We start from the raw sequence: 27,016 nt of genomic DNA on the forward strand, positions 1-27,016 counted from the left end.
TAAAGGACAGTGTCAATGTGAGGTGTATACTTGGTTAGAGAAAAATGGATATGTAAAGATGGAAGAGTTCAATGAAGCACATATTCTTCTTTGGGGCAAAAAATGGGGTTCCTCACCTGTTCAGGGCTAGGGCCACTGGGCAAGGCAGACATGGGGAGTTTGACTGTGCCATGGACCCCATGGAACTACTGGGTGGGCTTTGGACTGTGGCAAGCCACAGGATCCCACTCTGGGTGTGAGGGAGGAGCAGTTTGGGTTCCCTGCATACCTGCTGGAATGGGGCTCTGACTTTCTGGCAACACAGATGGAGCTGGGCACTGCGGAAGAGCTCTGGGGTTTCTGGGCCACATGGAGGCCAGGGACAACAGGTTCTTACTCTTAGCCATCCCAGATGCTGCTGTATGTCACAGAAGAGCTGAGAACAGGTGGGACCCTTGGGTGGCCCAGGGGCTGAAAGGAAAAGGATAGAAGAGAGCTCTGTCAGGTTACCATCGGAAGGAAACAGTCTGGCTAGCTCAGGCAAGCTAGTTAGGTGGGCTGCTTGGTTTGACTGGCTGGAGAGCAGGGAGGCTTCCTGGTGGGAGGTTAGATGCACGGCTCATTAGGGGAAGACCTGCTCCATTGCTCCATCATGGTGGTTCCTGAAGAGCAGAGAAGGCCCATATTTGTTTTGTTTTGTTTTTTGTTTTGGAGACAGGGTTTCTCTGTATAGCCCTGGCTGTCCTGGCAATTATTGTAGAAAGGCAGAGAGAGGGAAAGAGTAGGGAAGGAGAAGCTGGCCATGGCCAAGTGGAGAGAAGGGGAAGGGAGGGAGAGCAGGAGGGTGAGAGGTGAGAGTAAGAGAGTAAGAGCAAGAGGGTAAGAGAGGGAGCAAGAGAGTGAGGAGGGGGCAACAGCTACTTTTATAGTGGGCTGGGGTTATCTGGCTGTTGCCAGGTAACTGTGGGGCAGAGCATACCTAGCTGTTGCCAGGTAACTGTGGGGGTGGAGCCTACATGACGGTTGGCCAGAGAATTTTGGAGTTGGAGCCTTGTGTCGGGAGCCTAGTGTCTGGGAGTATGGCAAACCAACCTTCTGACCGGTGCAGATTAATCTACTGAGTCTCTGGTATTTAAACCTAGCTCTACCAGAAAACAGGTTGCCTTTCACTGTCCCACATTCCTGTTTTTAGATTTAGTCAGAATAATAATTTAAAACCTATAAAATTGTAAACTATAATGTACTTGACAATACAACCTTTAGTATTTCTTCATGTTTTTTTTTTAGGCCGTTTAACTCTGTAAGGTCTGTCTTCAGGTCTTTGTCCCATATTGTATTGATTTCAGTGCAGGATGAGGAAAGATACAAATATGCTTTTATTCTGTTTTCCCAAGATTATCTGCTAACATATTTGTATTTTTACAGATGTTTGCTTTTGCTGCTGCTATGCAAAATCACCCAGCAATGGCTATGAGGGTTTAGTTCGCATCCCTGTTCGGTGCTAGCACACTGATCTGCATGTTTGTTTTTGTGATGGTACTATGCTATGTTGGTTACATTAGCTCTGGTTTTATACTTTGAAATAGGGTACTATGTTTCCTTAAACACTGTATTTTTCTGTGGAGCATTACTTTGAGAGTTTAAATCTTCTCTATTTGCTTGCTTCAGTTCATGAAACCATCAGACCACTCAGGGTTGTCTTTTTTCCATTTGATGACTTCTTAAAAATTATTTTTCCATTAATTTATTTATTCACTTTACATCCCAATTGAACCCCCCCCCAAACACATTTACTCCCAGATCCATCCTTATAAATTCTTCCCCCAATTAACCTTCCCTTTTTCTCAGAGAAAGGGAAGCCCCCTGCTGGTAGCACTCTACCTTAGCACGTCCATTTCCAGCAGGATTAGATATATCCTTTTCCACTGAGGCCCAGTCTGATAGTCCAGTGATGGGAAGGGGATCAAATGGCAGGCAACAGTGTAAGAGATAGTCCCCACTCCATTTATTTGGGGACCCACATGAAGACCAACCTGAACATCTGCTCCAAATTTGTAGAGTGCCTAGGACCAGCCCCTGTATGCTCTTTGGTTTGTGAGTACCTATGGATTGCTTCTGGAGGTTGTTGTGGTGTTATTGACCCCTCTACCTCACTCAATCCTTTGTCCCAGTCTTCCACAAGACTTCTGTGGGTCTCTACATCTATTTCCATCTGCTGCTAAATGAAGCCTCTCAGGACAGTTATGCTAGGTTCTTGTCTACAAGCATAGCAGAATATCACTAATAGTGTCAGTGGTTGAGTCTTTCCCATGGGATGGGTTTTAAGTTGGGGAAGGCATTGGTTCATAAAAGTACTTGGTATTGGGGTTGGAGAGATGACTTAGCTATTAAAAGCACTTATGGCTCTTGCAGATGACCCAGGTTTGTTTCCCAATGTCCATATGGTTACTCACAACCACTTGTAAGTCTAATCCCAGAGAATATAATATTTATTTCTGCTCTCTACAAATATTATATGCCCTTGGTGGCAGCCTAGCATCCTGAAAACTATGGATTTGGCCACTAGACTACATAAATCATATGTTGCAACACTTAGCTGTAATCCTAGCACTCAGGTATTTGAGTCAGGAAGATCCGAAGTTCAAGGTCATTCTTGACTATATAGTAGGTTTGAGGACATTTTGGGATGCATGAAGCCCTGTCCAAAACCAACCAAATGAACAAAAGTGGTAATATTGTTTTTATTTACATAGTAGAGTTCTTTTAATAGATGAATAGTTGTCAATTCAGTTTACTCTTTCTCAGTTCTGATTTTCAATACGCCAGTAGAATAATTAATGAGAAAGTAAAAACCTATCGCACACATTTATCTGTGCTTTCAAAACCATTCATCCAGCCTTGTTCTTATGCTTATACTACTAGGTAATGTTGGAGAAAATGGGACTTCCCAGTATGCTGACTACAGTCCTGTATTCCCCCCTGGCTCCTACCCTTTTGCATTCATGATTGTGTGACAGATTTTCCTCCTTTTAATCATAAAGCTGATTTGAAGAGCTCTGTTCTTGGAGGTTGTTACCAGGCTGAGGATTGCAGACATAGGTCTGCTTAGGTCATAGTCACATAGCATCAAGGGAGTGGGTTTGAGTGAGTGCGGACATTAGGGCTTGTAGAGAGTAAGTTCTGTAGTGTGCTTCCTGTTACTGAAAAAACAAAAACAAAAACAAAATTCTACATTAGGCCAGATAGATAAAATTGAAAATACAAAACAGTACTCTGTAGGATTAATATATTCAGATATTTAAAAAATATCAGCAACAATAAAATATGTTAGTTTGTTATGAGGCTTTTTTATTCTGTTTTTTGTTTGTTTGTTATTTGTTCCTTTGATTCTTGTTTTTTTTTTTTTTTTTTTTATCAAGAGGCAGTGTTCTTGAAATGGTTTGATTTCAGGAAATATCTGTGACGAGTATTTGACAAGAAGACAAAATTTCATTTATTTTGCCATTTAAACTGGACTTCTCCAGTGCAAATTTCATCTGCTTATCTTTGAGAAAGAAGCTCTGGCACTCTTTGTATAGGAAGCACATATAGGAAGTGGGGTGTGGTGGTGTAGGATAACAAATTTAAAAGGTAGGTAGGCAGTGAGGGACAAAGTTTTGTTAAGCCTCAGGTTACAACTTTTTCTCCCAGTCTCTAGGGAATAATCTCTCTCTTTCACCATGTCTTCGAATTTCATTTTAAATTTATTTTAATTTTAAAGCAAAATCTTACAAATCAGCTGGCCAGGAACATCCTGTCTTGTGTAGTCTGGCTCAAACTCAATAATGCCCTGTCCTAGTCTCTGAATGCTGTGACTGCAGCTATGTGCTGTTAAACCCGGATCCTACCCACCTTCTTAACCAATTTCAATTCCTCCCTCGTTCATTCTTTCTATTGGTCTCAGGAGTGGGTTTGCTTGTTGATTTGAATCATCCACAGTTTTTAAAAATATATTGTTCTCAATATAACTTGTGTTTGGATTTTGCCACTTCTACTCCAATTATATTCCTTTCTACTGATAAAACCAGGAATTTTTGCCCTAAACAATCTGTGTTCTAGGGACAGTCAGTCTTTGATCAGCTTTTTATTCACTTACCAGAATGTTTCCTTCCTACCTGGTAAAACTGACAATACTAATTTCTGGTTATAAATAAAACCAATTGTAGGGCATATGCCCCTGTAAAGCTGTGGCCATATTTGTACATTGTGCACAGAGGATGTAGCTGCACAGTGGATTTTGTACAAAGCCCAGGTCATGCTGTGTGGTGCAGCTATAGGAGTCTAGAGCTAATTTGGGAGATGTTAGGAGAAAGGAACAAAGCTGTGAATGTCTAGTGTTGCTGAAGAAAATGAGTATTTTCCTCATTTGGTAAGAGGATGTTCACTTCTCTTTTAATGCAAGTAACAGAGATAGAATTGCCTCCAGCAACCTTCCTTTCTCTCACACCTTTGGCATTCAAGCATCCTGTGCTAACATAAACGATGACAACCCTGTTACTGAGCATCAGCAAAGTGAAAACAGACCTTCAGGATGCCACAGCTTACATGCATGCATTCTCTGCTTCTAATCTGTTTCTGCAGTGTCTTAAAGCTGTTAAAGATGCTCACTCTTTATGCTGTGCACAGCTGGTGTTTGCCCTGAAAATGTTAGTCCTCTGTTTGACTTGTCAAAAGTCGACAAAGGACCCAAGAATGCCTTAGAATGCTTTCCTACATAGCAGGGGCCAGTGTGTTGTCCGAGGTTGGGCTGCAATATGGTGAAGTCTGCTCACTTTAATTATTCAGACCCACTTATACTTTTCATTCCAAGCTGGATAGGTTTATATTTCCATCTTTTATCCAATTCTAAAATGAGGTTCTTCATATAAGTTATACTGTCCATAGGCTACAATGAGGAAGAATACTTTCTAGAGCCCATTAAGGAATTTCTACACCCCAAAGCCAGGAATTTCTCCTTGTTACTGAGTAAACTCTCCTCTTTGTCTCTTGATGTAGAGTAGCTTGTCCCTAGAGTTCTTATCTGGAACATATGAAGTAAGTTTTAATTTAGCAGGAACAATATTACTTAGAGCAGGTCTCTTAGTACAGCAGTAATTTCATGGTCACAATCTGTTAACTGTTAAAACATAAAGAAAAAAATCAGAAATTGATTAGCCAATTTCAACCGCAGCAGGGTTGCTTCTGCCTTCGCTGCTGTTCTCTGTGTTCACAGCATTAGCTGCTATATGTCCACCAGCTTATTTATTTATTTTTACCCTAAAGCACTAGTTCTGATCTCAGTGATTGAAGGACTTGGTTGCTATGTTAAAGTGAGAAATAGCAAAGTCCACATCTGGTCGGTCATGTGGCAAATAACCCAATGTTACCCACCAGCCCTTGCCTGTGGCCATGTCACTAGAGCTATCCAGAAACATTTTTTCCCTCTCATTGACTTCTTAAAAAAATTCCTATGAAAGTGGGATTGAGACCCAGCAGGTTTGGAAGGATGCCAGCATCCTGTTGAGTGAGAAGAAAAGGCTGAGAATAGGAAGTATATTGACCCAATTCATTGTATGGCATGCAATAGAGGTGCCAGGACAAGTGGCTGAGGCAATGCTCTGTGAAAGCTTTTTACAACAAAAGATGTAGGACAATGAGATACAACTGGAGCTGGGGGTGAAGGTCTGATGAAGCCTCTTTCAGCTACTTTGGTAGAACATACTTTATGGTAGGATACCCCTCCATTTTTTCTGACTGCTAAGCTAAAAAAAAAAAAAAAAAGCAGCATTCTGTGTTAATTTTTTGGATCCTTTAATTGCTAATGTCTATTGAAATCATGGGACTTCCTGCTGTTTGCTTAGAATGAAACAACTGCAGGAAACACAATTAATTGATTCATTGTTTGTTTGTAAACATAAAAATTAAATGAAATTCTTGGAATATGTTCTTACTCATGCAACATATGCACAGATTCCTTGAAATAATCCTACATAGAAGACTTAAGATGTTTTCACCTCTCCTTTGCAGATACAGTGAGGTTTGTAAGTTACAATATTTTGTACTAGTTACTTTTTTTGTTTCTGTGATAAAATATTATGGCCAAAGGCAGCTTATGGAAGAAAGAGTTTACTTTTGTCACAGTTCTACAGGGAGAGTCTGGGGCATATGTTGGGGGTTGGGAATAGAAGTTATTACAGGATGATATGATATTCTTGTCCAGTTTTTCTTCCTGGACAAATCACTGGGAACATTACCACAAGGGGAAAGAGGACTCCTGTATCACTCCAAATACTGGGAAAGATCTTCATGGGGGCTACTGCCATAGGGGCAATACTGCTTTGGACGCAACAGGTCCAATGTAACTATCTGTACAACCTAAATAATGACAATTTCACATTGATCCAGCAGGATATAGTTACCCTACAGAACCAGATAGAATCCGTGTCAACCATATTCTTACTTAATCATAGAGGGCTAGACATAATCAGGCTTGGGAACAGGTAACATACAAGTGTTCCTCGGAGAACATTGTTTCTATGCAAAACAATCAAGGATCCTGAGAGGAGAAAGTTAGGCACTTGTTAGGACAAATCAAGCCTAGAGACAAGACCAAAGGATCTTACTGGATTGAGACCCAGGCCTTCTCAAACCCATGGCTACCTTCCCTTCTGCTGCAAGGACCTTCAGTTATTATCCTGACTAATATTTGGTTCACACCTTATGAATATTCTAGCTCATGTCACCAGAAACAGGACAGAGCAGTTCAACTTTAGATCCGCTGTCAATATCAGAAGATTCCATTAGAAAGGTCATACGGGATTATGTCAAAGAAGAGGAGGAAGTATGGTAGAAATCCCCAAAATGCTACATGTTAAAAACAATGGAAATTCCCTAGAAGTGATCTGTCCCATTTCTCATAACAGAAATTTAACCCTGCCCAGCCATTACCATTTGCTGCCATGTACATGATTTTGTATGTATAGTTCTGTTTGATAATGGTTGATCTTCCACATATAAAAGGCTGGTGATCCTGAGATATAATACATTGTTCTCACCCCAGCTGAAAGTGGCTAAGTAACTCAGTTTCCCAGAAATTCCCACAACAACCAGTTATTATATTTTTACTAATTTATGTTTTGCGTGGCATATTTGAGGTAGAAAGGCTTGAAGGATGGATCTTTGTTAAAAATACTCAGTCTGAATTTTGACCATCCTGTGGCTAGACTAGTTAGTACTAGTTTTGTGACCTCAAGCAAGTAAATAAAACAGTGTTGGATTGTCTACTTAGAAACTGGAAGGAGGGGCTAAAAAAAGTGGCTCAGTTTGTTAAGAGGCTTTGGCCTCTCAAAGGCTCTGAACAGCCTTTAACTGTTCCTTAGGTAAGTATATACACAAGGCATATATGCACACACACCTAGGCACGTGTGCAAGCTTGCAAATAAATCTGAAGGAAAATGGATGTAAACATTCATAGCTACCCTTTTGTGTTGCAATGCCAATTTCACAAGAAAAAGTTTGGAGAAATACTTGTAACCTGTACAATTCTGGAGACATTTATCTAGGTTAATCATCTAGTTGGTAGCCATTCAGGCCCTGTACAAATTGACTTGGCTGAAGAGTATAGGAAAACCCCTACGAAAGGATGCAGAAGCAGCCTCCTGGTGTTTTCCCAAGGCTGTCTTAGGTAACATTACCCAGATTTGATTTTTTTTACTTTTCTATTGTTAGTCTATTTTTAGAGAATCCTTTTCTCCAGTCAAAGACTCACATTATCAAAGCTCCAAGGACACATTTACAAATCAGAATGTCAATTCATTACTTTACAGAAAGAAGAAACAACTGCTGTGCCAGCTGAAATACACATGGAACCATGCTTTTCTGTTTTCTCACTTCCCTCATACAAAATTACACAGGGACCAAGCTACTGCTAGCTGGCACTTAAAATTCACAGTGGAGTGGCTACTGCAACACCAGAAATGGACTATTCTGGCTGCTTCTTCCTGGGTGTGTTCTTGAGTATATTTACAAACTTTGCTTCAGCCATTCCATTTTTTCTGATATGGACAATATGCCTTTTCTTCTGAGGGGAGTTGAACAAGCAAGCTAATGAAAAGCATAAGACACCTCTTTTTTCTCCAGTTGGACTTGAGAAAGAGAACTACACTGAGGAGCCAAAGGCACGCTGTTCTTGTTCTTATCCTTTCAAGGAAAATCACTTAGAGGTGAGGTCAGCAGGGGTCATGGAGATGCTAGAAGCAGGAAGACAGGATAGTGCTTGGTATGCAAGAATTCTGCCAGTGGCCTGCCCAGGAGCCTGAGGGCCAGAAGGGAGCTTTGCATGCATATTTCTTATCTAAAATGGACTACATTACAGCTTCCCAGGGGAATAAAGTCCTTAGACTGTCATGCTGCATCATCAATGCATTGAATTATCAAGAGCTGTGGTCTTGAGACTGTTGGTGAAAAATATTTATGATTCAGGCTTATTATAGAAAAAGAATGATGGTCTTTGTAAAGTCTGCATATAGCCAATGGGACTTGTAGAGGAACATATAAGACAGACATGGGCCCTTTCCTACAGAAAGTTAGAGAGCTAATATTCAGCTAACTGTACATGAGCAGAGAGGCTCTGGATTAGTTGGTTGGATTTTGCAAACTAAAAATTGTACTCATGTCTATTTTATGATGCTTTTTAATCTTTGTCTAAGATGGCAACATTTACCTCATTTCCTAATTCTTAGGAGAAAGATTCCCATTGAATATGCATTCCTGTCTAGGAAAGATAGTCAAATATGTCTGCTGTCTAGCATTCTAATACCATTGTTAAAGGTCTGATGTGGATGGGGTAGTGAAGCCCAGTAACCAAATATAAAGAACTACAGAAAATAAGGAATATGGAAAGCTGAGAGAGTAGGAGAAAGTCTTTTGGGAACTTCATACCAAATAGTTACCCAAAACAATAAATGGTTCATCCTGAAAACATATATACAAGTAACACACAAATTGTATAGGTAGCACTTATTATTTGGGGATACATATGTGTATGTGTGTATATATAAAAATTGTGAGATGATTATGGAAAGGAAAGCAAGGGGAAGAAAATTACACACACACACACACACACACAGAGAGAGAAATTAAAATGTCAATTTTTAAAAGGTAAAAGCAGGATAAATAGGGTTGTTCTAATTTCAAAATGTACTAAGAGGGAATGGTAACATTGAAAAAAAAGCCTAAGCCTATGGGAGGCCAGGGGTAGACCAACCAGTGCTGAAGGAAGCTATACTTCCCCGTTCCCTGATGTTAATGTGAATATGTAGATGTGGAAACACATTTTAACATGTGTTTGCAAGTGTCCATGTGGATGCGTGCATGTTGAGGCCATAGTTTAACATCTCTTATTATTTGTGTGTGTGTGTGTATGTGAGCTGGGTCTCAAAACTCTTCCACTGACTAGACTGGCTAGCCAGCATACTCCAGAGACCTTTCTATTTCCTCCTTCCAGTTTTAGGATTACAGGTGTGTGCTGCCTTACTTGGCTTTTAAGTGAGGTAGGAACTGAGAATCTGAACTCAGCTTCTCATGATTGAGAGGTAAAGGTTTTACCAACTGTACCATCTTGATAATTCCAATTGACTTTACTGAATATATAGGAGTTTGTAGTGCAGAGAAGAGGGAAATAATTCAACATAAGAAATGTGGTTGTTTGACACATTGCAAACATTTTGGAAGCATCTATTGGAGTGAATTAACTCTCCATTAATAAATATAAAATGTGCTATCTCCTGTGGAAACCATTTGTTTACCTACCCTATCCCTACATGAGGATCCATCCATATTCTCCCACTCAAACAAGAAGCTAAAGAAATATGGACAAAGGGAAGAAGGCTGACTTGAGTTTTTGAGGTTGCCTTTGGTCAAGAAACTATTAAGGCTTGAGCTGCTGGAAGATGGTACTATAAATAAATATTTTCCCAAGGAAAGCCTTGGGTGTCTTAGCCAATCAGACTCAAGCATATTCAATGAATAATTTACTTTTGAGATTATAATGAAGTAATTGTTCACAATAATTGTTTTCATATGTAGCATTTTACCTCTATTTAACATTCTAATTGTTTGATGGGGTTACTCAATCAAGATATACAAAATTAGAAGATAATGAAGACTGTGAAAAATCAAGTTTGAAGGGGCCAGGGTTGTTGTCTTTTTCTTTTGTGATGGTATATTTTCAGGTGGCTTTTATTTTATTAGTACTATACTCAATATTTCATCCTCTGTATCTCTAAAAAACCAAGAACGTATACAAAAATTTAAGGAATGAAGGGTTAGGTGACACTCAGTTGGTAAAGTTTTGTGGCACAAGCACATGGACCTCTGTTTGGATCTGCTAGCACTCATAAACCTCAGGCATGGAGGCTTCAGTCCAGGACTTAGAAGGAGGAAAGAGGGGGAATTTTCCTGTTGACTAGCCCACCCATCTAGCCAAATTTATCCCATTTTCAAAAAATAAGGTGGAAGGCATGACTGAGAAAGGCGTAGAACATGACCCGAGTCTTTCACAACAAATTGACGAGTAGACATAAAATGTTTCAGAAGTTAGGATAGATTGAACAGTCCATTTGGAGATGCTCAGGGAAGGACGTGATGCCAAAGGATCTAAAGAGCAGGCAGAGGTACAGTGCTGGATGATGACTTTTGGCAGCTCCTTGCCCTCTTCGAGGATCTGATCTTTTCAAGTTTTGTGTTTAAAAGCTAGCAAGAACATCCTAGGAAGGAGATAAAAGTGTGACATAAATCTGTGATTTACTCAAACATTAGATGCTGCAGACAGCTAAGAAGTACCTGGGCAAAATTCTAAAATAAAATTTTAAAAGAAGAAAGGTGTATTTAATGTTTATTTAGAACATGAAAGTGGTCCAAGGTTGAGATCAACCTGAAGTTACCACTTTTGACACTTACAATTATATAAGCAAGAACTTGCTTCCTAATTTGTGTTCTGTCAAGTAGACCAAGAAGATCACAAAGTCTGTGCTCACTGATTTTTCCATTGCTGTGTCCAAAGGCATCTGACAGAAACAACTGGAGGTAGGCAAGGTTTATTTTGGCTCAGAATATCAGAGGAATTTCAACCCATCATGGTGAGGAAAATATGGTGAAGTTCATGGTGGCAGAGGCATCTTACATCTTACCAGACTTGGAAGAAGAGATAGTCAGAACCAGGAACCAGGATCTTAGGTTCACAAGGTCAATCCTAGGAATGTCGGCTGCAATCCATCTTCTAAAGACTCCATGGCCTTCAGAATAGCTCTGTATTGGAGACTGGGTTTTCAAAACATGATCTTGTTGAGGACATTTCACATTCAAACCACAGAACGAAGCATTGATTTTTGTATCTCTGCATGCAAGTCAGCTCCTGCAGTAAGCACTTAGCCCAAACTGTGACTCACTTTTCTTCTATTTTCCTGCACCCAGTGACATTATGAAAACCATATCCCAGATGGACTTTATGTAGCACCATAACAGATGCTAAAGGCGAGGATCCTTGCAAGTAGATGCCAGGTAGGTTATATCCAAGTAATGCAGACACTGCTTGATGACTATAAGCAGGAGAGTCAACAAGAATCACCACTCCCTGCCCTTATTGGCCAAAGCTACTTCCAGATAACCATGGAAAAAGGGGCTATTCACAGTCACATGCAAATATGAGAAGTTTGGTAGTTTCTTTTTGTTATATAATTCATTTTCATAAGGATAATTTTGCTTATTTAAAGCTAATTCAACTAAAATTATAGCTATATTATGATAGTCTGTGCCTCATCTTTCTATGTTATTTCTATCAGGATTTTCAAAAGTTCTATGAATTTGGAAGTATTGAACCAAAAATGTTGCAGGAATGTGTTTGTTAGTCTATCTACCTCAGGATTTAAATACCTTATTGACTGTATTTTCCAAATGGGTTTTTAAAGTTCTTTTGGCAAAATATTTGCTGTGGCTAGTGTCAAATGTACTTACTTGGGATATATAACTGGAAGCAAAAAAATTAAAAGATTGTTAAACTGTTATCTTAATATTATACAAAAATAAAAGAATTGAAAACACACAAAATGTAATTACACAAAAGACTAAATATATTTTGCAAAAGGGAAAATAAAGTATAAAATGCTTCCTATTAGAAGTATAAAATACCTCCCAGCAGGAGAGAATAAGATTTGTTTACTAAGTTAAGGAGAGTGTTTGTTGGAAGCACAATGACCTTTGTTATAAAAGGAAAACTCACACACAAAAGCAGTTCTCATTTGCTTTGAATTTCACATATTAATCTGTCATGTCACATTGGCAGTTGTAGTCTGCTACAGATGAAACACCAAGTTCCTTTTTGGATTGGGGAATTAAGAGGAAAGTAATTTATAACACTGGTCCCAGTGTGATACTTTACCAAAACCTCTCTATAGGATTAGGCACTATGAATTCATGGCAAAGAAAGTGTCACACACTTCAGCATGCCCTTGTGTGCACACACATAGCTTAAAATTTGATGAAGAACTTAATTCACATCCTGGGCAAAATGGGTACCCAGGTTGTCATCTAACTTCTACTTTTTTGTCTTTCAAATGGCACAACTTCAGAACTCTCTGGGAAACAGTTTGAGAATGACATCATTTGGTCAAACCAAACTGATTTTCTTGGTCAGCATTTCAGCTGCCAGAACAAAGCATCTATCTCCAGGTGCCTTCTCTTCTGAAGCAGGTTTTCTTTCACTCTGGTTCTGCAAAATGTAAAGGCACCCTGAATTAAAATATTCCTGACATGTCTGTATAGTATTGGCAACGATGATATATGAAGTTACTTAATGTGTTTTCTGTCTCTGTCCTCTATTGCGGTTACCCTTTCAGAATCTGAAAGAAGTCTTTCTCTGACTTTTAGAATATCCTTTGTTATTTGTTGGACATTGATCATCCTTCCTGCCTCTTAAAGCAGAAATTTCAATACTACTGTGGATTGTACATTGTGTGTTTGCACAAAGCCAAATGACAATGTCAAAAAATATCATTTTTAGTTGTGAGAAGTATGTGCATGTGCATGTGCTGTGTGTGTGTATGTATGTGTATGTATGTGTGTGTATGTGTGTTTAAGTGGATTTTGTTCTCTTTTGTATATCCTTGCTAATAATAACAGAACACGGCTATTTTGTCAAAGATAAAACACTTCAAACGTTTTCAAAACAGGTATTTGAGATAGTCTCATTAAGGTGCTATAAGCTTTGTTCAAAATCAAGTTTTGAAGTAATTAGCAATGCCCTTTCAAAATGAGAAACAAAGTCTGTACTCTTTCATATGATTCCTTGCCTTCTAAAGTGGTTTTAGAAATACATCATTGTCCTTTATGATTATGATATCTCATAACTGTAATTTATACATACAAATCCCACAAGCATATTCCAGTAACAGGTGACATTTATTGAAAATCCACATGCTGTCTTGGGTTGTGTCTTTCTGCTTGAAGGCAAGAAAATGGATTCAATAAACTGTAAAGACTGTTCTACTTAAGAGTTTTCAAGATTAGGACCTAGTAGAGACCCGTTGCTTAATATTTGTTCATTTCATTTTATTATTAGTTTATATTTTTCTTTTGTGACTGGTGATTTTTTGCTCATTCAAATTACTTTTATTTTTGCATTTTTAAAAGTATCACTCTTTACATCATTTTCTCTCTCTCTTCTTCCTCCAGCAGCTCCCATCTTCTCCCTGTCTTTCTCTCAAATTCATGATTTAATTATTATTCTCTGTCTCTCTCTGTGTATGTCTCTCTGTTTCTCTATGTCTCTGTCTCTGTCTGTCTGTCTGTCTCTCTCTCTCTCACACACACACACATAAGACACATGCACATGAAACCTACTGAGTTCATTTAGTGTTACTTGTATGTATATGATTTCAGGACTGAACACTTATAGTAATTAGGGGACACCTATTTCAGCCATTGTTTGATGCCCGTAGTTCTTTGCGGTAGTGTCCTATGAGAATTCCATCTTTCAATTCACTATGTCCATTTGTATTGTCATTATTCATATTTGGTTACAGCAACCATATTGCTGAGATACTTGTTTAATTTGCACATATACATATTGCAGGCAACAAAAATCTTGCAAGTCATAGTAATAACATAAGGGTTCCCTTACAAAAGAATGTAGTCAGTATTGACTTTAGGTAGTTGTAAAGTTCTCTGTTCTCCAAGTCTACTTTGGAGGGCATTCCTAAGCCCAGAGCTCCTGAGGAGATAGGCCATTTATTTTCACTACCAGACTATCTCCCCATTTAGTGCATTTGAGGATGCTCAGTGGCCACTTCACCATTCACTTGCCATCTGTGTTCAGCCTTATGTTCTGCAGTCAAGTTTTGAGTCCAAGGACACTTCCAAATTAACTTCCAGAGGCAACAGCTCACCTGGACTAAAACACTTGTACCTGGAGTGATCTTAAGAATTTAGACCTAACATAGGATTCAGAAACGGGTCATCACAGCCACAGACTGACAATGAGTTGGAATGAAGACCCTATTGCTGTGGTAAGTAGCCCATGGAAATCCATGATACACCATGTGGAACATTAGACAAAAACGTATGCATAATAAACTGGAGTTAAAATCCTTTCAAAGGAAATGCACCAGCAGTATAGAATATCTTAGGTTCTTTAAATTTTCAGGAATAATCTCAAGGAAGGTAGAATTTTGACACCATACCTGAGAACAATGGATGCACAGGATAAAGAATATTTGTAGCTTTTGTGTCCTGTCTTAGTCAGGGTTTCTATTCCTGCACAAACATCATTACCAAGAAGCAAGTTGAGAAGGAAAGGGTTTATTTGGCTTACACTTCCATGCTGCTGTTCATCACAAAAAAAGTCAGGACTGGAACTCAAGCAGGTCAGGAAGCAGGAGCTGATGCAGAGGCCATGGAGGGATGTTCTTTATTGGCTTGCCTCCCCTGGCTTGCTCAGCCTGCTCTCTTATAGAACCTAAAACTACCAGCCCAGAGATGGTCTCACCCACAAGGGGCCTTTCCCCTTTGATCACTAATCGAGAAAATGCCTTACAGTTGGATCTCATGGAGGCATTTCCTCAACTGAAGCTCCTTTCTCTGTGATAACTCCAGCTGTGTCAAGTTGACACAAAACTAGCCAGTACATGTCCAGAGGGCTTAATGAGAAATTATCTAAAATAATTATCTAAAATAATTCAACATCATGTAGTCCGAGTAGAAAGTACCAAGATCCAGGCTATTAACTTCACTTAGAGAGGAACACAATTCCAAAGAAAGCTGCATACTCATCCCTGAAATGTTTGTGATGGCCCAGTGAGCTGGACTTTGAACAGAGACATTTGGATTGATGTCCTTGAAATCATTGCATTCTTAGAAAGTGTGACTCATAGATGAATTCACATAAGAAATATTCAAGAGAATCTAGAGGAACAGAAAGACATTAACTTGTAGGTACATAAAGAAATGAAGAAGCTCCCTAAAATGATAAGTATTCAAATAAATTATTTTACTTCAACTTTTTCTCTCTACATTACTCCTGAGATAAAATATTATTACTAATCTTAATTAATAATATTTTTGTAAATTTGTGTTTTAAGTCTCACAAGATTTCTATGTCATTTTTTAGACTAATGAATTTAAAGAATTATTGCTTATTATTTGAGGCACAGAATGTCTAGAAATACTTTCCTTGACTTGTGCAGAGCTGCGCTTAACTAATTTCTAGGAGCTCCTTCATTCTGAAGGTTATCAAACAAAACATTAAAACTGAAAATAGTGAAACTGAAAATGAGGAAACAAATGCTACATGTAGAAGACAAAGTTATAATGAAGCAAATAAATATCTTCTCAGTGATTGCTTGAAGTGTGAATGGAATAAACGCTCCAATCAAAAGGCATAGGTTGGAAGAACTGATAAAGCACCTAACAGCCATTTTGTACAGACTTGAAACTGATTTTATAATCAAAGGCAGGAATGGGTTAAAAGTGAAAGAATTCAAAAGTTGTTACCTGCAAATAGTAATCAAAGAAGGACAGCTATGCTAACGAAGTTTTTTTAAAAAAATGAAAGAGGGCAGCTTTACAATAACAGTTGGAGAATTCTATACCCTACTTACAATAATGGCTAGGATAGTTGTGGAGAGGAAAGGTATAGAATAAAGCATTTGATTAACACAAGAGAAGAGTTCACATAAAATAGAGAGATGAACCAATTTTACCAACAGCACTGAGTCTTCTCTAAGCACGTAGGACATTTTCCAGAATAGACAGAATATTAAGTTCCTAATTGAACCTCAATAAACTTTAAGAAGGTAGGAAGACTCTTCAAAAATCCTTTCTAGCTACAGTGTAATGAATGACCTTAGAAATTACATAAACATAAATGAAAGATAGAAAACAAACAAACAAAACTGGTAATTGAACAAATCACTTGAATTGTCAAAAAAAAGATCAAAGAGAAAATTACAATAGAAAATGGATAGGTGAGCCATAATAGAACATATGAGACAGAATGAGAGCAGGGATAAAGGAAAAATGTAAAGGTATAAATGCTTATATTTAAAAGCAATAAACCTATCCTTAGGAGGGTTGCAGGTGTTAGTGCTGTGTCACATGTGCATCTGTAGGTGTCAGAAAAGAGAGAGGCTATGTCTACACTCACTGTTCTGACCTTTGAACCTGTATGATTAGTAACCTAACAGTCCCTGAAAAACAGAGAGTCTCAGATGACTACTAGTCCAGTGAACAAGGAACAAGCCTCAGATAACCATCAGTCCAGTACCACATAGGCCCAGACAATCCTCAGAACCAGGAGCAAGCCAAAGACTAGAAGAAACTTGCTTAGGACTGAAGGCCCTGAGAAGGAGAGAGCCTGAGATAGAAGACACTCATGTGGGACTACTCTAGTGGGCCATGTGAGAAGCAAGACAGAGATGCCCACCAGATCGGTGTCAGGAGGGAGTTAATCTGAGATGGCTACCAGTTAGGTGTCACACAGGCTTTGGAGGGGCAGGGCATGCACAAAATTACCCCTGCCTTGTGCCACAATGCAAGTTGGTCATAACATCTCTGAGTCCACTCCTGAGATGACCCCAGACACTCAGAGACCCTGGGTGCCACTAAAAGGAGCAAGTAAGTGGTAGGGAAGTAAAAGAGGAAGAGAAACAGAAGGGTATAAGCACAATGAAGAGAGGTAGAACTAGAAACTTGAGGGTAGTGAAGAACAGTCTAAGTATCTTGAGATGCCACCTACCTTGGACCATGGTGAGGTCCTGGCCTGTGCTGCCAGTGGGGGCTATGTCTGTTAACAGCAGGGGTCTGTTACCACCAATGGCCAGGCAGACATCCCTGGTGATGTCTGGGGACATGTTTATGTCTGGTGGCTGTGCATAATTGGCCCCACCCCTCATTTTGGCATCATGGGAGAGCTGGCCATGAGGGCATGAGAGGAGAAGATCTGACCCCACCAACTGCAGTACTCAGGAGAGCATTTTGCACGTGAGCCTGTCTCAGGAGTAGGAACATGGGAAATATTGCCCAATCACTCAAGTCCTGTGTGGTGATGTGACTGTGTGGTGGCTTGGAAAAGGGAGAGATACCCTCTTCCTCCATTTCCGTCTCAACCCCTGTGGCATATAGGAGACCTGGCACTGAGGTAATGAGACCAGGAAAGATGGTCCTGCCTCTCACAAACTACAGCACTCAGGAAAGCAGCTGCATCTAACCTCAGTACTACTGACCCTGGTGTCAGGGATGCTGGCAAGACAGCTCTAAAGGTGAGCAGAAGCATGAGAGAACTGGCCTTGTCATTTGTCTACCATATGGTGACATGGGCAAGGTGAGATAAACCTCTACCTTCAACCCCATCTTGCCCCTTACCACAATAGGTTGGAGACCCAGGCCTGGGTCAGGAGAGCAGGAGAGCATGTCCTGAACCTCACCTGGGCAACACAGTATCTCTTGCCCTGGATGTAGGATTCTCTGTGAGCTTTCCCCGGGGTCAATCACGTTGGAGAGCCAGCTCTGCTTCTTGTATGCTATGTGGTAGCATAGCTGAAGGAGAGCTCTCCTCCACTCCCTTTTTCCCTCACTACTGGCTATAGGTGGTGAAGTTGTCCTGACTGGATCACAAGAGCAGGAGAATTGTGTCTGCCCCTTCCTGAGGAGCACAATCAAGATGACTGTGGATGAAGGGGTTTCAGGTGAGCAGAACCCTAGAGAAAAAGTGTGGGAAAGCTGTCCCTACTTCTTGTCTGCTGGGTGGTGGCACAGAAGATGGTAAGATGTCTTCCTCCCCTCCCTTGTACCTCTATATCTATGGCAGTCAAAAGAGCTGACTCTGGGGGTCTTTAGAGTGAGTGCATTGTCCATGTCCCTCACTGGCTGCAACACTTGAGAGAGTAAGCACTGCACCTCACATGTGCAGCAGGGTATGGTTTGCCCTGGTAGCAGGGGTTGCTGGTGTGCTGGTCTTGAGGGTCTGAAAGCAGGAGAACCCATAGACTGTACAGCTCAGATAACTCTCAGGCTCAGACCCAGGGCTTTAAGTTGACTGATGCCCATCTCTACCCAACTGCTGGACTACTGGAGTGATTGAAGGGGCCGGTCAAGTCCTATAGATACAAAACTAACTGCAGGATCTCATGACACATGGCAATAACAAGATATCAGAGAGGTGTCCTAGTGAGGTTCCAATAGAAATAGATGGTAGGGGCAGAGACATTATACCAGACCAAGGACTCATTGCAATGAATATTTGCAAACAAAAAAATGTGGACCAAAGGGTATACTGTGACACACTACAGCTTTCACAATGAGATTTTTTTCCCTCTGTTGCAGGGAAGGTAGCCAGGGTAGAGGGTGGGTACAATGGGAGGGGGAGATAAGTGATTAGGATTGGAGTGCGTGATATGAAATTCACAATGAACCAATAAAAAGTTGGGGGAAATAAGCAACAAAAAGCACATTGAGATGCATCTGAAATTATATACCTTTGGATGCTGAAGCAGGAGAATTCCAAGGTCAAGGCCAATCTGGACTATAAAGTATGAGCTTGCATAAATGAGTAATCAAAAAAGGTCTTGGATTGATAATCTATTCTTAAAATATAAGGAGTAAGAAAAAGAACAAACTAAATACAAAGACAGAAGGAAAGATAACTCTTATAGCATTGATGAATTAAATAAAAATAGAAAATTATGGATAAAAGACTGATTCCCAAATTTGGTTTTCTAAATAATATTAAAAATGTGGATGAAACATAAAAGATTATTTTATAAAAGTACATTATATACATGTATATAAATAATTTACAAAATATTGTTACCAGACTCTAGCTGCCCAATCATTCCTGCTCAGACATTTGACTTTAATAAGGCAAAAAGAAGACCTACATTAACATTGAAAACAGAAAAAGAGGGCTGGTGAGATGGCTCAGTGGGTAAGAGCACCCGACTGCTCTTCCGAAGGTCCAGAGTTCAAATCCCAGCAACCACATGGTGGCTCACAACCATCCGCAACAAGATCTGACTCCCTCTTCTGGAGTGTCTGAAGACAGCTACAGTGTACTTACATATATTAATAAAATAAATCTTAAAAAAAAAAACAGAAAAAGATGAAATGTACTTAGTATGTCTACACTTGGGAGAAGAGTAAAGAAATCTAATGACCCCTTAAGTTTATCTCTGAAATCTTACTGGGGGTAAGGTTTAAACAGAAGGCAAGAGACCAAAGCTGGTCCAGCTTTGATTATGCCTATCAGTGACCACCATTATCTTGGCTCTGAATTCCAATGAAGTAAGTGTTCAGAAATGTGGAAAATCTCTTTCTGAAAGGGTATATTCCTCTTTGACTAGCCTAGGCTGCTGCTGCTTCTTCTTCTTCTTCTTCTTCTTCTTCTTCTTCTTCTTCTTCTTCTTCTTCTTCTTCTTCTTCTTCTTCTACTTCTTTTTCTTTTCTCCATTTCCCAACCCAAGATTCTTGGGGGAAGGTACTAATTTTTTGGCATCTATTGTTTCAATAGTTTGGTAGTTGAAGGCAGGGAGACAGACATTTCTCTGGTATTTCTTTATATTCATCAGGCAAGCCAGTTACAATTCTTCTACTCGACATCATTAAAATAGCCACAGGAATCCCTGTAATTTGCTCAAGGTAAATAAAAACACATGGTAATGATAAAAATATAATTAAATAAAAATGATAAAACTTCTAAGTCTTCTTGGAGAAAAGCCTGACACCTTCCTTTATTTTGCAGATAAGAAAATTGAAGCTTTGTAAAATAATTTACCACAGTCCTCAACTTCTGATATAGCAGAAGCAAGAACAGTATTCAAAATTTCTCTTCCTGGAATAGAGTTTATTCATATATCCCATATTTTAATGAGATCAGTATGTTCCTTAAACTATCTCACTAACTCTATGATGTGTATTTCCCAAAGTAGAGTTTTAGAAATGTTTTTTTTTTTTTGCCCTTCCAGTCAGCGTCAGCATGGAGTCACCTTGGGCACAGAGTCAGTGGACATGCCCACGGTCACTAGAGGACTCTCCACACGATCTTAGGACCACTGGTAAGTAGAACACAACTTCTGTTCCAATCCAATCTCTTGGGACCTGAGACAGTATTAAGGAAGCAGAAAACTGGCCTGACTAGGGGCACAAGTCCCTTCCAGTTGGCTCCAACGTCGGGTCACTTTCAGCACGGAATCTGCGGACACCTCCACTCTCCACATAATTTTAGGCACACTGACCAGACAGCTCCATGCTCCTCAAAGGGGACTCTAATTGCAGGCACTGTAACAAGCCCAGGATCTTAGGACAAGAGGATCCCAAGATAACAGGAGCTGGGTCACAACAGTATTTCAGTGTCTCAGAGGAACTTGACTGCCAAGAACTCTGACACATCCAGAATTTCAGGTTCAGAAGAGCCCACAATCAAAGGATCACTGAGAGAGTTGGACTTTGAGGAGTGCTGAATCATCTGGGATTATAGGAAGACAGGCTCCAATCAGATATATTGAAGACAGCAAGTACTTGAGATAATCAGATAGCAGGAGGCAAACATAAGAACAGAAACAACAGAAACCAAGGTTACTTGGCATCGTCAGAACCAAATTCTCCCACCATAGCAAGTCCTGGATACAGCATCATACCAGAAAAGCAAGACATGGATCTAAAGTCACTTCTTATGATGATGATGATGATGGAGGACTTTAAGAAGGAAATACAGTAAAACACAGGTGAACAGCTAGAAGCCTTTAAAGTGGAAACACAAAAATGCCTTTGAGAGTTACAGGAAAACAATACCAAACAGCTTATGGAATTGAACAAAACCATTCAGGATTTGAAAATGGAAGTAGAAACAATAAAGAAAACCCAAAGTGAGACAACTCTGGACTTAAAAACCCTAAGAAGAAAATCAGGAACCATAGATATGAGCATCAGCAACAGAATACAATAGATGGAAGAGAGAATCTCAGGTGCAGAAGATTCCATAGGAAACATGGACAGATTAAAAAAAAATGCAAAATGCAAAAGATCCTAACTCAAAACATCCAAGAAATCCAGGACACAATGAGAAGACCAAACCTAAGGAAAATAGGAGTAGATGAGAATGAAGATTTTCAACTTAAAGGGTCAGCAAATATCTTCAACAAAATTATAGAAGAAAACTTTCCACACCTAAAGAAAGAGATGCCCATGAACATACAAGAAGTCTACAGAACTCCAAATAGACTGGACCAGAAAAGAAATTCCTCCCGACACATAATAATCAGAACAACAAATGCACTAGATAAAGACAAAATATTAAAGCAGTAAGGGGAAAAGGTCAAGTAACATATAAAGGTAGGCCTATTAGAATTACTCCATACTTCTCACCAGAGATTATGAAAGCCGGAAGATCCTAGACAGATGTTAAACAGACACTAAGAGAACACAAATGCCTGCCCAGGCTATTATACCCAGGCAAACTTTCAATTACCATAGATGGAGAAAACAAAGTATTCCATGACAAAACCAAATTCACACAATATCTTTCCACGAATCCAGCCTGTCAAAGGATAATAACAGGAGAAAACCAATACAAGGACTAAAACTACACCCTAGAAAAACCAAGAAAGTAATCCTTCAACAAATATAAAACAGACAGCCATAAGAACAGAATCCCAACTCTAAAAACCAAAATAACAGAAAGGACAATTACTTTTCCTTAATATCTCTTAATATCAATGGACTCAATTCCCCAATAAAAAGACATAGACTGACAGACTGGCTACACAAACGGGATCCAACATTTTGCTGCTTACAGGAAACCCATCTCAGGGAAAAAGACAGAAACTAACTCAGAGAGAAAGGCTGGAAAACAATTTTCCAAGCAAATGGTCTGAAGAAACAAGCTGGATTAGCCATTCTATTATCGAGTAGAATCAAATAAAATATTATTAAATAAAATTGGGTTATATCGAATAACCCAAAGTTATCAAAAAAGAAAAGGAGGGGCACTTCATACTCATCAAAGGTAAAATCTTCCAGGAGGAACTCAGAATTCTGAATATATATGCTCCAAATGCAAGGGCAACCACATTCATTAAAGAAACTTTAGTAAAGCTCAAAGCACACATTGCACCTCACACAATAATAGGGGGAGACTTCAACACCTCACTCTCATCAATGGACAGATCCTGGAAACAGAAACTAAACAGAGACACAGTGAAACTAACAAAAGTTATGAAGCAAATGGATTTAACAGATATCTCCAGAATATTTTATCCTAAAACAAAAGGATATACCTTCTTCTCAGCACCTCATGGTACCTACTCCAAAATAGACCATATAATTGGTCACAAAACAGGTCTCAACTGATACAAAAATGTTGAAATTGTCCCATGAATCCTATCAGATCACCATGGACTAAGGCTGATCTTCAATAACACCATACATAATAGAAAGCCAACATTCATATGGAAACTGAACAACACTCTTCTCAATGATACCTTGATCAAGGAAGGAATAAAGAAAGAAATTAAAGACTTTTTAGAGTTTAATGAAAATGAAGCCACAACATACCCAAACTCATGGGACACAATGAAAGCATTTCTAAGAGGAAAACTCATAACGCTGAGTGCCTCCAAAAATAAACTAGAGAGAGCATACACTAGCAGCTTGACAACACACCTAAAAGCTCTAGAACAAAAGGAAGCAATTTCACCCAAGAGGAGTAGATGGCAGGAAATAATCAAACTCAGGGGCGAAATCAACCAAATGGAAACAAGAAGAACTATTCAAAGAATCAACCAAACCAGGAGCTGGTTCTTTGAGAAAATCAACAAGATAGATAAACCCTTAGCCAGACTCACTAGAGGGCACAGGGACAGCATCCTAATTAACAAAATCAGAAATGAAAAGGGAAACATAACAACAGATCCTGAAGTAATCCAAAATACCATCAGATCCTTCTACATAAGCCTATAAACAACAAAACTGGCAAACCTGGATGAGATGGACAAATTTCTAGACAGATACCAGGTACCCAAGATAAATCAGGATCAGGTTAATGATCTAAACACTCCTATATCCCCTAAAGAAATAGAAGCAGTCATTAATAATCTCCCAACCAAAATAAGCCCAGGATCAGATGGGTTTAGTGCAGAGTTCTATTAGGCCTTCAAAGAAGACCTAATTCCAGTTCTTCTCAAACTATTCCACAAAATAGAAACACAAAGTACTCTACCCAATTCATTCTAGGAAGCCACAATTACTCTGATACCTAAACCACATAAAGACCAACAAAGAAAGAGATCTTCAGACCAATTTCCCTTATGAGTATCAATGCAAAAATACTCAATAAAATTCTCTCTAACCAATTCTAAGAACACATCAAAACAATCATCCACCCTGAACAAGTAGGCTTCATTCCTGGGATGGAGGGATGGTTTAATATATGGAAATTCATCAACGTAATCCACTATATAAACAAACTCAAAGACAAAAACCACATGATCATCTTGTTAGATGCTGAGAAAGCATTTGACAAAATCCAACACCCATTCATGATAATTGTCTTGGAAAGATCATGAATTCAAGTCCATACCTAAACATAATAAAAGTAATCTACAGCAAAACAGTTGCCAACATCAAAGTAAATGGTGAGAAGCTGGAAGCAATCCCACTAAAATCAGGGACTAGACAAGGCTGCCCACTTTCTCAATACCTATTCAATATAGTACTTGAAGTCCTAGACAGAGCAATTCGACAACAAAATGAGGTCAAGGGGATACAAACTGAAAAGGAAGAAGTCAAAATATCACTATTTGCTGATGATATGATAGTATATATAAATGACCCTAAAAATTCCACAAGAGAACTCCTAAACCTGATAAACAACTTCAGTGAAGTAGCTGGATATAAAATTAACTCAAACAAGTCAATGGCCTTTCTCTACACAAAGGATAAACAGACTGAGAAAGATATTAGAGAAACAACTCCCTTTACAATAGCCACAAATAATAGAAAATTCCTTTGTTTGACTCTAAGGACATAAAAGATCTGTATGATAAGAACTTCAAGTCTCTGAAGAAAGAAATCGAAAAGGTCTCAGAAGATGGAAAGAACTCCCATGCTCATGGATTGCCAGGATCAATTAAGTGAAAATGGTTATCTTGTCTAAAGCATTCTACAGATTCAATGCAATCCCCATCAAAATTCCAACTCAATTCTTCAATGAATTAGAAAGGGCAATCTGCAAATTCATCTGGAACAAAAAAAAACTAGGATAGCAAAAACTCTTCTCAATGATAAAAGAACCTCTGGTGGAATCACCATGCCTGATCTAAAGCTGTACTACAGAGCAATCTTGATAAAAACTGCATGGTACTGGTATAGGGACAGACAGGTAGACCAATGGAATAGAATTGAAGACCCAGAAATGAACCCACCCACCTATGGTCACTTGATCTTTGACAAGGGAGCTGAAACCATCCAGTGGAAAAAAGACAGCATTTTCAACAAATGGTGCTGGCACAACTGGCGGTTATCATGTAGAAGAATGCAGATTGATCCATTCTTATCTCCTTGTACTAAGGTCAAGTCTAAGTGGATCAAGGAACTTCACATAAAACTAGAGACACTGAAACTTATAGAGAAGAAAGTGGCGAAAAGCCTCGAAGAAGTGGGCACAGGGGCAAAATTACTGAATACAACAACAATGGTTTGTGTGTAAGATCAAAAATTGACAGATGAGATCTCATAAAATTGCAAAGCTTCTGTAAGGCAAAAGACACTGTTAACAAGACAAAAAGGCCACCAACAGATTGGGAAAGGATCTTTATCAATCCTAAATCAGATAGGGGATTAATATCCAGTATATATAAAGAACTCAAGAAGATGGACTCCAGAAAATCAAATAACCCCATTAAAAACTGCTGTTCAGAACTAAACAAAGAATTCTCAACTGAGGAATACCGAATGACTGAGAAGCGCCTGAAAAAATGTTCAAAATCCTTAATCATCAGGAAAATGCAAATCAAAACAACCCTGAGATTCTACCTCACACCAGTCAGAATTGCTAAGTTCAAAAATTCAGGTGACAGCAGATGCTGGTGAGGATGTGGAGAAACAGGAACACCCCTCCATTGTTTGTGGGATTGCAAGCTTGTACAATCACTCTGGAAATCAGTCTTGTGGTTCCTCAGAAAGGTGGACATAGTACAACCGAAGGATCCTGCAATACCTCTCCTGGGTTATAACCAAAAGATGTGCCAACTGGTAATTAGGACACATGCTCTACTATTTTCATAGCATCCTTATTTATAATAGCCAGAAGCTGGAAAGAACCCAGATGTTTCTCAACAGAGGAATGGATACAGAAAATCTGGTACATTTACACAATGGAGTACTAGAAGTGGATGCTCACAGTCAGCTATTGGATGGATCACAGGGCCCCCAATGGAGGAGCTAGAGAAAGTACCCAAGGAGCTGGGGGATCTGCAACCCTATAGTTGGAACAACAATATGAACTAACCAGTACCCCACCCCCCACCCCCCACCCCCACCCCCTGCGGAACTCGTGTCTCTAGCTGCATATGTATCAGAAGGTGGCCTACTTGGACATCAGTGGAAAGACAGGCCCATTAGTCTTGCAAACTTTATATGCCTCAGTAGTCACTTTGCCACTTCTTAGAATTGGGAACAAAACAGCCATGGAAGGAGTTACAGAGACAGAGTTTGGAGGTGAGACGAAAGGATGGACCATCCAGAGACTGCTGCACCTGGGGATCTATCCCATAATCAGCCACCAAATGCAGAAACCATTGCTTACGCCAACAAGATTTTGCTGAAAGGACCCTGATATAGCTGTCTCATGTGAGGCTATGCCCGGGCCTAGCAAACACAGAAGTGGATGCTCACAGTCAGCTATTGAATGGAGCACAGGGCTCCCAATGGAGGAGATAGAGAAAGTACCCAAGAAGCTGAAGGTGTCTGCAATCTTATAGGTGGAACAACAATTTGAATTACCCCCAGAGCTCTTGTCTCTAGCTGTATATGTAGCAGAAGATGGCCTAGTTAGCCATCCATCATTGGGAAGAGAGGCCCCTTGGCATTGCAAACTTTATATGCCCCAGTAGAGAGGAACACCAGGGCCAAGAAGTGGGAATTGTTGGGTGGGGGGAGGTTATGGGGGACTTTGAGATAGCATTTGTAATGTAGATGAAGAAAATACCTATTAAAAAATTGGGGAAAAAATTTAAAAAAATGTTTTCTTTAAATAAGCTATTAATTATTAATTAATGAATAAAATTTTCTACTATTCCCCTTTTCTAAATAAGTGTTTAAAAATATAAAATAAGAAAAGTAAATAGAAGATTCTAATTATTAAAATTATAAATTATACTGTGGAAAGTAAATAATGGTTCTGGAGAAATGAAAGAAGAACCAATTCTCCATGCAAATACTTTAAACGCGTAGAACTACTGTAGTCCACTGCAACTAT

The 27,016-nt window shown here is 39.3% G+C and overlaps 1 long non-coding RNA gene and 1 other non-coding gene across 2 annotated transcripts in view; both read left to right on the top strand.

Annotated features, from left to right (window-relative positions):
- The first annotated feature begins 16,604 nt into the window (after nt 1-16,604).
- Nucleotides 16,605-16,734, top strand: Gm22470. The gene has a single exon (XR_003952691.1). It is a non-coding gene; the product is annotated as a small nucleolar RNA SNORA17 (small nucleolar RNA).
- Nucleotides 16,735-17,450: 716 nt separating this feature from the next.
- The window catches only part of 1700001G01Rik (RIKEN cDNA 1700001G01 gene), a 102,052-nt gene continuing 92,486 nt past the window's right edge, over nt 17,451-27,016 (top strand). The window contains exons 1-3 of the long non-coding RNA NR_130158.1: nt 17,451-17,807; nt 18,135-18,233; nt 20,508-20,597. This is a non-coding gene — a long non-coding RNA (RIKEN cDNA 1700001G01 gene). The remainder of the gene's footprint in view (nt 17,808-18,134; nt 18,234-20,507; nt 20,598-27,016) is intronic.

Source organism: Mus musculus, chromosome 18, assembly GCF_000001635.26.
Source record: "Mus musculus strain C57BL/6J chromosome 18, GRCm38.p6 C57BL/6J".
In the NCBI taxonomy this organism is placed as follows: Eukaryota; Metazoa; Chordata; class Mammalia; order Rodentia; family Muridae; genus Mus; species Mus musculus.